The sequence below is a fragment of the Nansenia antarctica genome (genome assembly GCF_963989245.1).
Source record: "Nansenia antarctica genome assembly, chromosome: 20".
Lineage (NCBI taxonomy): Eukaryota > Metazoa > Chordata > Actinopteri > Argentiniformes > Microstomatidae > Nansenia > Nansenia antarctica.
The window spans coordinates 22,349,125-22,365,269 of NC_137693.1; positions in this window are offsets into that span (position 1 = coordinate 22,349,125).

The following is a 16,145-nucleotide window of genomic DNA, read 5'->3' on the forward strand; positions in this document are numbered from 1 at the left end:
CATTCACAATGTTATTAACATGTTTATAGAAATAGACTGTAAATTGTAGTAATGGCAACAATTGGCTTTATCGCAACAAAACATGAATCAAATGAATCAAAGTAATCGCGTTATTTCCAGATTGTAAGCTTTCAAATGATGTGTCATACATAGACATCGGGAAAAAATGTAAGACAACATGAGTATTTGAAACTTGTTAACCCTGAAAACTAAACATTTCAGGGTTGTAGATGTTGCTTGGCAGAGCATTGAGATTGTTTCATCATCGCGTCTTTTTGAGAACGCACTAACGGTACCCAAATGCTTGGACGCACAGCCGAGTCCTGGCGAACGGGTGAACTTATAATACAGGGCAGGTATAATAAGGCTACTGTGAGTAGGCTACTCGGAATTCACCTCAACACCTCATATCAGCACGGTTGTCAACCGATTGTCAAGTCAAAAACAGAACTGTATCATTTTACGCACGAAAATAAAACCTTAGCCTAACTCACTCAATGAGCGACATCTGAGACAACTCAGGAGACACTTTTCAGGAACCCTCTGCCTAATACCATCAATCATACTATCATATACCACATAAATTATTAGATTGATGGTATTTTATGCGGTATATGATAGTGTGATTGAAGCGCCCCATCGCAGACAGGTTTAGAGAGAACCACAATGAATGAATCAAATGAATCCTGCTTTTTTATGAGGGGGGGTCATAAAACATAAGCTCTTTTACAGAAGGGAGGGGGCTTATTTGCCCCAGCGTTGTGGTTTTATTCACCCAGCCATTTGTTCACAACACCCCCCCAAACGGAGGGTTGGGTCAAAACGAAAGTTGACGTAGAGGAGGAGGTGTTAGGAAGGGGATTCCCCCAAATGACTGGCAAGGGTTGAAATGTGTTTAAATAGACTTGCTGTATCTATCACTTTAATGTCAAAGACTCAACAATGGCTACTTGTGATGATTTCGCATGTATGGATTTCAATGACATCGGATCAGACGCCGAGATCGACCGGCTGGGATCGCTAGTGTTGGCACCGCGGAAGAGGAAGAAGCATTATCCTGATCAGACATTCGGACTTTTCATGAGATCACAGGCTGAAAATGTCACTGGTTTTGTCAGTTTGAACGAGGGGCGCACCGCCTGTTATTGTTAAGCCACGGTGGTGAGGGGGCTCAAGGACACGACAACGGAGGCAGAATACTGTGAAGCCCCGTAGGGTATTTATTTACAGTGGAAAAACTGAAAGGATGAGTCCGGGGGTTTCAACCTGGCGGGCTGGCGGTAGTGGTTGGCGTGGGCTGTGGAGGAACAGAAAAACAGGGTAAGTCTCCACGGTAGGCCAGTACATAAGATATAAACGAATCACAAAGTTAGGCACGAGAGCAAAGTTCACGACTAGTCACAGAGGATACTTGCCAGGTCATTCTTAGGGAAGAACTGACGATGAGTGAGTAGAAATCCAGGGTAGATGTAGACAGAGGGTTGATTGGGAGTGGAGACAGGTGTGCAGGTTTGGCTGAAGATCTAATTAGGGGGACAAGCCTCACCTGCGGCGGAGAGCACGCTGTGCTCGAGTTGTGGGGGCGGGTGCTCGAGCTGTGGGGGCGGGGGAGGGCGTGTGTGAAGGCCCAGCCGTAACAGGACCCCCCCCCCCGAGGGGGAGCCTCCTGGCGACCGGCCCGGAGCATCCGGGTGGGCCCGATAGAAGTCCCTGAGGAGGACTGGGGACATGATCTGGGACCGGGGAATCCAGCTCCGTTCCTCTGGGCCATATCCTTCCCAGTCCACCAGGTACTGGAAACCCCGGCCACAGCGACGAACCCTGAGGATTTTCCTTACCGCCCACTGGGGGTGGCCATCCACCAACTGAGGAGGGGGCGGTGCAGGGGCTGGTGGCATCAGGTCGCTGGCGACATGGGGCTTAACCCAGGAGACGTGGAACACCGGGTGGATCCGACGGAGGGAGTGAGGGAGGACCAGACGGATGGCAGCGGGGTTGATGACCCGGTCGATGGCGTAGGGGCCGATGTATCTCGACGCCAACTTCCGGGAGGGGAAATTGAGGGGGAGATCCGCCGTGGAGAGCCAGACCCTCTGGCCCACCTGGTACACAGGAGCTGGAGTGCGACGACGGTTGGCGCTTCGGGTAGTTCGGGCGGTGGCCCGAAGCAAGGCCGAGCGTACGGAGGTCCAGACCCGACGACAGCGAAGGAGGTGTGCCTGGACCGATGGTACCGACGCCTCGCCCTCCTGGGTAGAAAGCAGGGGTGGCTGGTACCCCAAGGAGCACTCGAAGGGGGACCGGCCGGTGGCCTCATTTACCATGGCGTTTAGAGAGTACTCCACCCAGGGTAGGTCCTTGCTCCAGGAGGATGGATGGAGGGAGGACATGCAGCGGAGTGCCGACTCCAGGCTCTGGTTGGCTCTCTCCGCCTGCCCATTGGTCTGGGGATGGTAGCCGGAGGAGAGGCTGGTCGTGGCCCCAATCCCAGAACAGAAGGCCTGCCACACCTTGGACGTGAACTGGGGGCCACGGTCGGAAACCACATCCTGGGGAAGCCCGTAAAGGCGGAAGACGTGGGTGGTGAGTAGCTCCGCCGTCTCCGCCGAGGTCGGTAGCTTTGCCAGAGCTACCAACCGCACGGACTTGGAGAAGCGGTCCACAATGGTAAGGATGACCGTGTTGCCTAGAGACGGGGGAAGGCCGGTCACGAAGTCCATGGCGAGGTGGGACCACGGTCGACCGGGCACGGGTAGAGGCCGCAGCAGTCCTGAAGGCGGCCGGTGGGATGCCTTGCTGCGAGCGCAGGTAGGGCAGGCCGAGACGAACTCCCTGACGTTCGCGGCCATGGTGGACCACCAGAACCGCCGGCGCAGGAAGGACAGTGTGCGTAGGGCCCCAGGATGGCAGGCGAAGCGGCTGGCGTGGCCCCACTGCATCACCTTGGTCCTGACGGCGTCCGGGACGAAGAGACGGCCGAGGGACCCCGGTCGGGGATCTGGCTGGGTGCGCTGTGCAGCTCTGACCACCGCCTCGATCTCCAGGGTGACCACTCCAACGACCCGGGAGGATGGAACGATGGTGTCAGGAGTGGTGGGTTCCTCCTCTGCAGCATGGAGTCGAGAAAGGGAGTCCGCCTTGGCGTTCAGGGAGCCCGGACGGAACGTGAGGAGGAAGTTGAACCGCCCGAGGAACAGGGCCCAGCGTGCCTGACGGGAGTTCAACCGCCTGGCCGACTTGATGTAGGTCAGGTTCTTATGGTCCGACCAGACGGTGAAGGGGTGCTCTGCGCCCTCCAGCCAGTGCCGCCACTCGTGGAACGCCTCCACCACCGCCAGCAGCTCGCGGTTCCCGATGTCATAGTTGGCCTCGGCGGAGGTATAACGGCGGGAGTAGAAGGCGCAGGGGTGCACGGTCTGGTCCCCCGACTGTTGAGAGAGCACACCACCGACGCCTGTGTCTGAGGCGTCCACCTCCACAATGAAGGGCCTAGAGGGGTCTGGGTTTATCAGGACCGGCGCCGAGGTGAAGAGCCTCTTCAGTTCACTGAAGGCCGCGCTGGCTGCAGGTGTCCATGTGAACTGGCGCAGGGGGGAGGTGAGGGCAGTGAGGGGGGCGGCTACCCGGCTGAAGTCCCGGATGAATCGCCGGTAAAAGTTGGCAAAGCCGAGGAAGGACTGCAGCTGTTTCCGGGTGGTAGGTTGGCCCCACTCGACGACGGCCTGAGTCTTCTTGGGGTCAGGGCGAGTCAACCCACCCTCCACGATGAGACCCAGGAACTCCACAGAGTGAGTGTGGAAAGAGCATTTCTCAGCCTTAATAAAAAGGCGATTCTCCAGTAGGCGCTGGAGGACTAGGCGGACATGTTGGATGTGCTCCTCAGGGTTCCTGGAGAATACTAAGATGTCATCTAAGTAGAGGACGACAAAGATGTCCAGCATGTCCCTGAGGACGTCGTTCATGAGGGCCTGAAAGACAGAGGGGGCGTTAGTGAGACCGAAGGGCATGACGAGATACTCATAGTGGCCACGGGGGGTCTTGAACGCCGTCTTCCACTCGTCACCCTCACGAATCCGGACCAGATGGTAGGCGTTCCGGAGGTCCAGCTTAGTGAAGATGGTGGCCCCAAGGAGGGGCTCAAAGTTGGAGCTCATGAGGGGGAGAGGATAGGTGTTCCGGACGGTGATGGCATTGAGCTCACGGTAGTCAATGCATGGCCTGAGGGTTCCATCCTTCTTCTTAACGAAGAAAAACCCCGCTGCCACCGGGGAGTGTGATGGACGGATGAGCCCCTCAGCCAGACAGTCGGAGATGTAGGTGTCCATGGCTGCCTTCTCCGGGGGGGCAAGGTTGTAGAGGCGACTGACTGGAAGTTTGTTGCCAGGGCGGAGCTCGACGGCACAGTCGTAGGGCCGGTGAGGGGGCAGGGTGCGAGCACGCTCCTTGCTGAAGGCCTCTCCGAGGTCGTGGTAGACCTCTGGGATGGAGGAGAGGTCAGGGGGAGCCGGAGGCGGTCGCAGAGGCGATGAGGGGGTATGGGCGGCACGGAGGCACCGGGCGTAACATGCGGTACTCCAGCTCAGGATACGTCCCTCACCATAGCTGACATGGGGAATGTGGAGCTCGAGCCACGGTCGTCCCAGGATGAGCGGGGACTGGGGGGTTTTGAGGATGTAGAACCGAATCTCCTCCACATGGTTCCCAGAGACGGTCAAGGAGAGGGGTGTAGAGCGGTGGGTGAGAGGCCCCAGGCTGTGTCCGTCTAGGGCTGAGACGGAGAGGGGGGTCTCGAGGGCAACGAGGGGAATGGCAGCTGAGCGGGCCAGCTGGGCGTCCATGAAGTTCTCGTCTGCTCCCGAGTCAATGATGGCCTCGACCGTGAGGTTCTGCCCCTGCCAGGAGAGGGTGACAGAGAACCTGGCTGGGCTGGTGGTAGGTGGGGATTGAGAGACACGGCTCACCCGGATTCCCCCTTCGGGTGAGCCTACCCTTTTGATAGGGACGGGCAGGTGTCACGGAGGTGTCCCTTCTCTCCACAGTAGAGGCACAGGCCCTGGGCCCTTCTCCTCTCCTTCTCCGCCGTGGTGAGGCGGGCTCGACCAAGCTGCATCGGCTCCTCGCCAGTGGATGGGGTGTAGGTCGACTCCCGTGCGGAGGAGGGGTTGGCTATGACGATAGGGTCCTGGGGGCGTGGCGAGCTGGTCTGGTAGCGCCCTCTCTCTCTCCGACGCTCCCGGGAGCGCTCGTCAACGTCGATGGCTAGGGCCACTAGTTCGTCCAGGGTGGCGGGTCTGTCCCGGACGAGCTCGTCCTTGATGACCTCACTCAGCCCCTGGCGGAAAGCAGATCGCAGTGCCCTGTCATTCCATCCGCTTCCGGCTGCCAGGGTGCGAAACTCGGTAGAGTAGGCCGCCGCGGTCCGGTTCCCCTGGTGGAGTGACATCAGTCGCGCCCCGACCTCCTGTCCTGCAGTGGGGTGGTCGAAAACCCTCTTGAACTCCGTGAGGAAGGTAGCGTAGTCACCGAACAGGTCAGGGCGGGCGCAGAGGGTGGCCTGGACCCAATTCAGGGCGTCGCCGGTGGTGAGGTTGGTGATGAACGCCACCCGGGCTGCCGGCGACCAGAACTGGCTGGGCTGATGCGAGAACACCAACTCACACTGGAGGATGAAGCCTCGGAACTGGGCGAAGGCTCCGTCGAAGGGGCGGGGGCTGGCTAGGTGGGGCTCCCGTGGCTGTCCAGTATGTGGTGCCGGTAGCTGGGCAGGGTCAGGGAGAGCAGGGGGGGGGGCAAAGGCTGCGAGCGCGGCCACCTGTGCCGTAAGCGCTTGGGTCGTAGTGATGAGGTGCTGCATCTGGGTGGCGCGGTGCTCCTGGTTAGCCTCCTGGGTTGTAATGCGAGTGTTCAGGGCCTGGCACGCTGTAGCGGCCGCCTGGAGGAGGTGAGTGTGTTCAGCGAGGATCTGGATAGCCGTCGGACCGGATCCAGGGGTGGGAGATGGTGCCCGGTCCTTCGTGTCGTCTGAGCCCAATTGCATGGTCAGTTCTTCTGTTAAGCCACGGTGGTGAGGGGGCTCAAGGACACGACAACGGAGGCAGAATACTGTGAAGCCCCGTAGGGTATTTATTTACAGTGGAAAAACTGAAAGGATGAGTCCGGGGGTTTCAACCTGGCGGGCTGGCGGTAGTGGTTGGCGTGGGCTGTGGAGGAACAGAAAAACAGGGTAAGTCTCCACGGTAGGCCAGTACATAAGATATAAACGAATCACAAAGTTAGGCACGAGAGCAAAGTTCACGACTAGTCACAGAGGATACTTGCCAGGTCATTCTTAGGGAAGAACTGACGATGAGTGAGTAGAAATCCAGGGTAGATGTAGACAGAGGGTTGATTGGGAGTGGAGACAGGTGTGCAGGTTTGGCTGAAGATCTAATTAGGGGGACAAGCCTCACCTGCGGCGGAGAGCACGCTGTGCTCGAGCTGTGGGGGCGGGGGAGGGCGTGTGTGAAGGCCCAGCCGTAACAGTTATTCCTTCAACAATGATGACCGTGTGGTGCAGCTCTATGTGTTAGAAGCGGGGAGCAAACATGATCAAACGACTGCAGTTGTGCCGTTCAGTGCTGGAGATTGGAGAATGTTACAACTACACTAATATCCTTAACTTATGTCCTAATCACACTACTGTCATACAAGTCGTACCTTCTCCTTGACATGGACATACACACCTGCTACCTTCTTTGAAAGAAATCGCGATTTATTCAGTGAAAACTAGTACAGCACATGATAGCATACCATAGCATAGCATTCGCGAACACAGTCAATCAATCAACTTAGCACAACAACTAGCGCCGTAGCTAAAGGCTACTATCATGTACTATACTAGAATAGATCTGTATCTGTATTATAACATATAATAATAAGAATAGAATAACATAATAATTCGTAATTGTAAGTCGCTTTGGATAAAAGCGTCTGCTAAATGACAAAATTAATTTAATAATTAATTAATAACAAGTAGCTTCTTTTAGCCTAGCCTAACCCTAGCCTTCTAGGGAGAGAGGAGGTGCTGCCAGCCCAACACTGTAGTCTGTTGTTGTTAGTTAGTTAGCCTACTTTAGCCATTGCTGTTCTGAGCGACATTGCCTGGGTTAGTTATTCCAAAGATTTTGAAAAGCTAGATCAATCAGTGTCTATCTTTCCTATTGCCCCCGTGACAGCACCATGTAGTGCTTCTTCACCTCATAGTTATGTATCAAGTCTTATCTGACGTTTTTTTCCCCACTTCTGTGGGAAACTTCGCTAGCAACACGAGTAGAGCTTTGCATCTGCATCGCACGTTGAAGTACGTCAAGTCCATCCCACCAGGTTGCGCCAGAACGGTGGGTCACGGTCCGCGGTGTGCACGGAGCGTTATTGAGTCAACTGGTATTGTGGTTATCACCAAGTTCTCCCATACAGTGCTGATATTCCATGGAAATTATAGGGAGAAAGACGCTGTGAGAGAACAGGGCTATAGACTCTCTTACCCGTCTGTGGTAATAACAGTGTCGCTGCTTTCATGTTACGATGGGGTAATGTGTTTGGACCCAGGCGCAGAGTAGAACAGAGTAGACGGAAGCATGAGTATAATAAATAATAACGGTACTCTTTATTTTGAGTAAACGGAACAAATAATAACCGCACAGTAAGCGAATAAACAAAAGAGGAGAAAACAAGTCTCCGATAAACGTTTTAAATAATAACAGGAACAAGGCAGAGCAATGTACTTACAATCGTCAACTATACTTATTTCCTAATCCGGCGAGGAACAATAAGGCTAAGAAGAATCGTGTACATATAACAAACGCAACATGAAGTGAACAACCGACAACCAGAGGGGAAACAGAGGGATCTAAATAGCCACAGCCAAACAACACACACCAGGTACAAATCAGTTAATTAGGACAGACAAATGCATACATAAAACACCAGAGGGCGCCAAAGGGTCGCTCCACAATAAGGTCGCTTCCCCAACCCTTACACTTTCATACGTCACGCGTGGTATCAACCAATGAAAATGCGTAGGGGCGTGGACAACATGCAAGATACGCCCCCATATATTTGCATACATTACTGATAAAGTGGAAAAGAAAGAATGAATGTGGAAAAGAATAAATACATATAGAAATGTATTGCGGTATACTGTGTGTATTTGTATGTGTATTTGTTCATACATTCATTTATGTGTGTATATATTTATTGTTAATTTTGTCAGACTTGGTCCTCCATACAGGGGAGCCACCCCTCCTAAATTTCGTTGTTTGGTACCTGTACTATAGCAATGACAATAAAGACCATTCATTCATTCATTCATTCATTCATTCATCCACAGTAGTAGATTATAAAGACATACAATGTAGTTGAGCATTTCTCAGCTTTAACCTTCATATGCCATTTGCTTGTGAGTTTGTGTCTATTGTATTACCCCCAAAGTGTCCTTTTTGCTTATTGTCCAGAATGCGTTATTCCCTGTAGGTAATGAGGCCACACCAGAAAGAAATTTTCTTTCTAGATTCGCAGTATTTCAAAACTCCAAGGGGATTCACCTCTGAAGCCTACAGAACACTATTAAGGTTGCCCCAAATATTTTTTGCTCTGGCAGTCACGTTCCCCTGATCTGCCTGGCGGTCTCCTGACCTGCCTATGATGACACATTTCCAACACAATGAAAGAGAGACACAGAGAAATCCTCCTCATTGAACTTTTGCAAATAAGCATGATCGACCGACTTGCATGGTGTGAAGTGGTTCTGAAGCAGCAGTGGTACGAATGTTGTTCCTTTTTTCTCTCCTGTAGGAGGTGTGTACTTCTTTGTTTGACTTGGACAGAGAAGCCTGGTCTGGATTTGGAGGTATTGTTTGAATGTTACTATCATATTATAGCTATAGTCATAATTACCTACTATTCTCTAACTGTAACTTTTCTTCGTACAGGGGCTTCCGAGGCAGACCAGTGGCAATGACTGTGGTGTCTTCATGATAATGGTGAGTTATGGTAATGCCACCAAGTGATATGGCACACTTGATTGTTCCTTAAAACCATCAAAAAAATTGTAAATGTATGTAACAATGAATGACCACCACTAAGACCTGACCAACATTCTGTTTGTGCATTTGCAAATAAAAAGGTGTGCAATAAAAGGTATTAAGGAGCATTCATGTGTGCAGACCTCTCATATCACTTTCCTATGGAGTTATCAGCCATGTACATTTCATTGGATGTGTGACTACCTTCTCACTGAGTTATAAGCTGTCACATGGTAATCTTGTCTTTGTGTCTTTTCTCATTACAGTATGCCTGGTATTTCGCCATGGAGGCTACCTTTGACTTCAGCATTGTAAGTATTAAGAAAACAAGAACCCATTATATCAATATGCTATAAGACTTTGAATGCAAATTGAGTAACTGCTCTTTCTTTAGGATGACATGTCTCTCCTGAGAAGGTGGTGGTGTATTGTCCTGGTGGAAAACCTTGGGCTGGAAGGGTATGCTGCAGTGCTACAAAAATAATAATTGTATTTGTACATTTATTATCAAGAGGACTTTGGGGTAACACCTGGCCCTACAATTCAACCTTCCGGTGAAGAGAATGTGTGTTAATTTCAGATTTGGAAGGAAGTTTGCTCACTTTAGTGAGGAAGGCAGAGCGACCCTTCACGACAGTGTCCCACCTGTATTCAGGACCTATTCAAGTCTTAAAAGGAGGCATGCAAGCAACACCATGGTCAGTGCATCTCTCACTAAGTATCTATGACCGTGTGCCTGTTTCTGAATGGGCTACTGCTCCTAAAACACATACTCCATGCAACTTTATGGCACATGCAATATGTTTAGTGGTACTGTGTCATTCTGAATCCAGCCTGGATCTCTTTTTGAAGTAGTTAACCCTTTCATATAAAACATACTGGCAATAATGGTGGACTCTGTACAGATGCCACTGGACACTGACGAGGACCACGCGTACTTCAAGAGGCCTTACAGCTTTCCTCCTAAAGAATTGGTTAGTGTGAATGAAGTTTATTGCATACAAACATACTATCCACCATTCACAGCTGTACACATAGTCATGCTTATGTGTGTATCCATTTAGGAAAGTGATGTTACCATGGACAAAGATGTCAGAAGCCTGGATAGTGAATCTTTGCCTCATTGGATGTTTCCAGTTGCAGGGCTTTGTGTTTAGAAAACAGACAGAAACAAACTGAAGTTGCTATAGATGTGGTCATTTGCTGCCATTGTAAGGGCAGGCCTGTAATCTCGCCCGGCAGGAAACCAGAACACATTTGGTTGTGTAGCCCCTCCAATGGTGACATTAGTGTAAATCATCTACATTTGACTATAACTGGTGAACGTGTGGCTTTAATCACTTCATGACACAGGCAACAGTCCACGCCATTGCAGCTGTAAACTGTGTTTCCAATGAGAAAGCCATGGAAATGTATACATGTGGACCACAGTATGACTTGAGGTAAGCTGGAAACATGAGGAGAGTCCTAATACAATTTCCATGACAGTTTGCAACCACTGATGAATGTGAGTTTCTTAAATTATTTATTAATCACTTCTTTATAACATTTTGTCTCAACAGTGAGAAGCAGCTATAGCGCATCTCACAAGATGCGACTGAATGCGCTTCAATCAAGACATCATTGCTGTTTGCACTTTATCGCAAGTGCTCTTTCAACATTGTCTCTATGGTCTTTCAGCTTCCTTTTCTGTTCTTTGCTCAAAGACCATATAATGGTGAGATACAAATCAAACTTGAATTGATTTGATCCCTTGTACACTTTTTTTTGGGCATTTGTGTTGCAACACACCTGTACATTCTGCACTCTACCCTGGTAGGCCCTTATTTTACTGTAGACAGAAGGGTTGTAACACTTGGGCACTCAGCACCATGGACACCTCCAGCCCAGCACCTTGCACCACGGTTCCTGCCCTGCTCCATGGATTACAACGATGATCGCCTGACCCTTGCCTGACTCCACCAAGTCCTTTGCCTGACCCCTCAAACCTGTTTGACCTAATAAAGTCCCACACATGGGGTCATTGACATTCTTTTATTTATATACAGTTAGGTCTGGAAGTATTTGGACAGTGACACAATTTCCATAATGTTGTCTCTGTATGCCACCACAAAGGATTTGAAATGAAACAATCAAGATATAATTGAAGTGCATACTTTCAGCTTTAATTCAAGTGGTTGAACAAAAATATTGTATGAAACATTTAGGAATTGCAACCATTTTTATACACAGTCCCCTATTTTCAGGAGCTCAAAAGTAATTGGACAAATTAACAATCATAAATAAAATGTTCATTTTTAATACTTTGTTGAGAATCCTTTGCAGGCAATGACTGCCTGAAGTCTGGAACACATGGACATCACCAAATGCTGGGTTTCCTCCTTTGTGATGCTTTGTCAGGCCTTTACTGCAGCAGTCTTCAGTTGTTGTTTGTTCGTGGGTCTTTCTGCCTTTAGTTTTGTCTTCAGAAAGTGAAATGCATGCTTGATTGGGTTGAGATCAGGTGATTGACTCTGGCCATTGCAGAATATTCCACTTCTTTGCCTTAAAAAACTCCTGGGTTGCTTACACACTATATTTTGGGTCATTGTCCATCTGTATTGTGAAGCACCATCCAATCAACTTTGCTGAATTTGTCTGAATCTGAGCAGAGAGAATATCCCTAAACACTTCAGAATTCATCTGTCTGCTTCTGTCTTCACATCATCAATAAACACTAGTGACCCAGTGCCATTGGAAGCCATGCATGTCCATGTCAACACACTGCCTCCACAGTGTTTTACAGGTGATGTGGTATGCGTCGGATCATGAGCCGTTCCAAGCCATACTTTTTTCTTCCCATCATTCTGGTACAGGTTGATCTTAGTTCCATCGGTCCAAAGAATGCTGTTCCAGAACAGGGCTGGCTTTTTTAGATGTTTTTGGTCAAAGTCTAATCTGGCCTTTCTATTCTTGAGGCTTATGAATGGTTTGCACCTTGTGGTGAACCCTCTGTATTTGCTTGTGTGAAGTCTTTCTTTTATGGTACACATGGATAATGATATGCCTACCTCCTGGAGACTGTTCTTCACTTGGCTGGATGTTGTGAAGGGGTTTTTCTTTACCTTGTAAAGGATCCTGTGATCATCCACCACTCTTGTCTTCCATGGACGTCCAGACCTTTTTGTGGTGCCGAGCTCACCAGTGCATTATTTTTTTCTCAGAATGTACCAAACAGTTAATTTGGCCACTATTAATGTTCCCACTATCTCTCTGATGGATTTTTGTTTTGTTTTTACAGCCTAAGGATGGCCTGTTTCACTTGCATTGAGAGCTCTGTTGAATGCATGTTGTGCGTATACAGCAACAGCCTCCAAATGCAAATGCCACACTTGGAATCAACTCAGACCTTTTACCTGCTTAATTGATAAAGAAATAATGAAGGAATAAATAGCCCACACTGGCCCATGAAACAGCTTTTGAGTCAATTGTCTAATTACTTTTGGTTATTATATATAAAAGAGCTATAATTCATAAACCCTTCCTTCAATTTGGATGTGTATGCCCTTAACCTAAAGCTGAGAGTCTGCACTTTAAGCCCAGTAAATTATGTTGGAAATCTCATATAAGATACGTTAGATCCCAAGTATCAAGGAGTATTGCAGTATTGTGCAGGGCAAAACATATTCTGGAACAGAGGATGTTGGATACTCTATATTGTTGTCTTGTCTTACCCTATTTGAGTTACTGTGTGGAGATATGGGGAAATGAATATAAAAGCACTTTAACCCATTGATTACACTACAGAAAAAAGCTATGAGGATTGTACATAAGGTCGGATTTCGTGATCACACTAATAACTTGTTCCTAATGTCAAATGCCTTAAAGCTGATGGACTTATTCAAATTTAAATTGGCACAGTTAATGTATAAAGCAAAGACTCAAGAACTCCCACGTAACATTAACAAATGATTTATAGAGAGGGATAAGGGGAGAGGTCATTTGAGAGGTAACCACAACTTTAACAAGGGTTATGCTCGCACCCATCTCAGGAGCAGGTGCATATCATTCTACGGAGTTACCATATGGAATGGGCTAGAGGAAAATATGAAGGAAAGCAGAAATATTGCTCTATTTTAAAAAAAAAGGTTTAAATTATTATTTTTTGTTAAATACCAAAATTAGGAAAGGGAAGGTTGTTAATCTTCTGGAAACTAAGGTGTGGTTTTCTGTGTCTTTTTCTTCTGTATTACATTGTGGATACTGATGCTTGTTATTTATTTATTTTGTGTTGTTTCAGTATTAAGAATGGAAACATTATATTTATTTATTTTGTGTCAATATTAAGAATGAAAAAGTATTAGAACGGATGATACTGAAATGTATGTATTAATTAATTGGATTATATAATGTAAGCATAATTGTTAAGTATAAACAGGGGTAGGACAGGCTTCTTCCTACTCCTTTTCGAACAATTGATAGGACTGTACTCTACATATTAGTTATTAGTTATTTATTATTTTTATTTTTAAATCATGTTCGAAATAAAGATTCATTCATTCATATTCATTATATGACTGTAACTTGTGTATGACTGTAACAGAGGTTTTGGTAAACAGCTAAAATAACACAAATTCTGTCTGTGACCAAATATATATATGGGCCTAACTGTCGAATCCATTGCTGGAAATGTGTTTATTTGGTTTCCACCGTCGTAAGGCGATGACGTAGTCCGAACCAAATATGCAAATATGCAGGCGCAATATGCAAATATGCAGGCGCGGTTTGATGACGCGCTCCAACCAAATATGGTCCATCAAGCGTCCGGGTGATAGGCGTGATGTCCGCAGCTGGACCTTTTGGAGATGTGCACGTCAAGCCTCTCCGTAGGCAAGGCGGGCCCACGCGGGACTACGCAAGGCTACGGCGTCGACTTTACGCAGAACTTTAAACCGGCCTTGGATGTAAACACGTGCTTGTGTCACCCCGGATGTTACAAACCTCGGCATGATGGGAAATGTAGTCCTTCTAACCAGCCAATGAGAAGTTCAGGCAGTGGCGGGCGGTGCATTTCACACAGAGGCCTTCAGTGATGTCCGACACATTCCTACCTGAATTATTCTACCTCTTAATACCATCGTTATGACGCCATGGCTCTAGAAACTAGACAGAAACACAGTATAACCGGGCGTTGCATCACCTTAACATAGTCAGACAAGTACAACAGAGTTATATTAATATTTCCGAAGCATTTTTAATCAATAAATCCGCATTTACAATGAAGAGTGTTAAACTAACATCTTTAAGATCGCTACATTACCCACGTCTGTCGTCTCGTCCACCATAATAGCGACAAAGGGTGCCTTTTTAATCTCCATTTTGATCTCTTCTTCCATCACTTCAGCAATAGCAAAAATCAGGTCGTTTTGTATTTTGCCTGACGTCCCAGTAAACACTTTGTTTGTGGACAGGTGGTAATGTAAATCTGGGTTGTTTTCAGCCAGAAAAGAAAGAAGCTCAACGTAGTTTCCTCTGTTTGTGGACTTGGCGCTTTCATTGTGTCCCCTAAATGAAAGTTATTGTTTACCCAAAAACAGGACACAATCGATCAGTATTATCGATCAGTCAACGAAAGCTTTCGTTGTGAGGCTCCGTTTCCCTGCGCACTTTCAAAAGTTTCACATCTACCGGCATAGTTCCGCATCTCAATAGTGAATATCAATAGTGCGTATCAATAGTGCGTATCAATAGTGCAGATCCAATCAAAAGACGTGCTGGGTGCTGACATCATTGAGCCTTACAGCAGGCGCCGTTGTTGCTTTTGCTCGCATCTACGTAGGTTTACTAGGTACGCCACAGGTTTTCTCGTTCCAACGTTAAGTTACAGGTCGAATCCGCGGCACCGTTTAATGTGCAGGTGGGCAGATTTTTGAGCCCCCTAGCAACACATTTTGATTGGATAAAAGCTCTAACATAAAGGCCAGCCCTCCAAATCTCAATCGGAGACTGGAAGCAGCGCAACCAAGAGGAAAGCTATGAAATGAAGAGAATAGACTATGGGGAATCATTAATACATATTTGTGGAAAATATATATTAAAATAAAATGTATATTCTGATGATGTTTAGGCCAGCAGAGAAGGCCTTGCTGGCCCTGACGGCACACCACTGAGTTCAGGAGTATCTATTATGTTTGTGTTGTGCTAATAAATGTAGATCCACACAGGTATACAAACTGAGCTCCGTTTACTGCCATGTGCCATTCATTCTGACAACACACACACACCGTCGTAAAGCACTAACAGACGTACGTAACGTGACGTCGTAAAGGGCAACAAAGTGCTGCAAAGACAATGACACTGTCGTGCATAACATTTCCCCCCCCTTTCCAAAACTCAAACAACTAAAGTAACAGTCAAACAGGAGTAGGGCCTGAAGGCCTATGTGTGAAATTTAGTGACATAGTCCTGGAGGTGTGCAGGGCGAGCCCGTTCCCGCTGTGGCCTATCGACCTCCCCCCTGGGCTGTGACCCTGCGAGGAAGCCAGGGTTAGGTGGAGGAGGGTGAGGAAGAGGAACAGCAGGTAGAGGCTGAGCGGGTGGAGGCCACATAGGCAGTGGCTGCGGCGGAGCCTGGGGCGGCCTAGCTGCCCTTAGCAGTACAGGACTCGAGGCCTTTGAGACAGTTCTATCTGTCTCTGCTGCACCTGCTGCTGGCAGCAGTGTGGCCATGGCAGGCCCAGGAGGACCAGGCACCCTCCGCAGTCGGCTGGCGTGCCAGCGGGATCCGTCGCTCAGCAGGAACGTGACTGGCCCCAGCTGACGTGTCACCTGAAGGGGCTGAGACCAGAAAGATGCCATCTTGTTATGTCGCTGGGGCCTACGGGCCGAACCCAGTCGGACACCTTGATGGTGGTGGTCTTTACTCCACGTTTCTTGTCGAAGTGTCGCTTCATCTCCCCCTGATGTGTGGCCACTGCTGCTTGAGCAGCATCTCGGGTGCTGCCTGCTGCAGGTGTCACTGCATCCCGGGACCTGAGTCTGTTCAGTGGCAAGTCCATCTCACGGCCAAGCATGAGGGATGCTGGAGAGGTCTGCGTTGTTGCA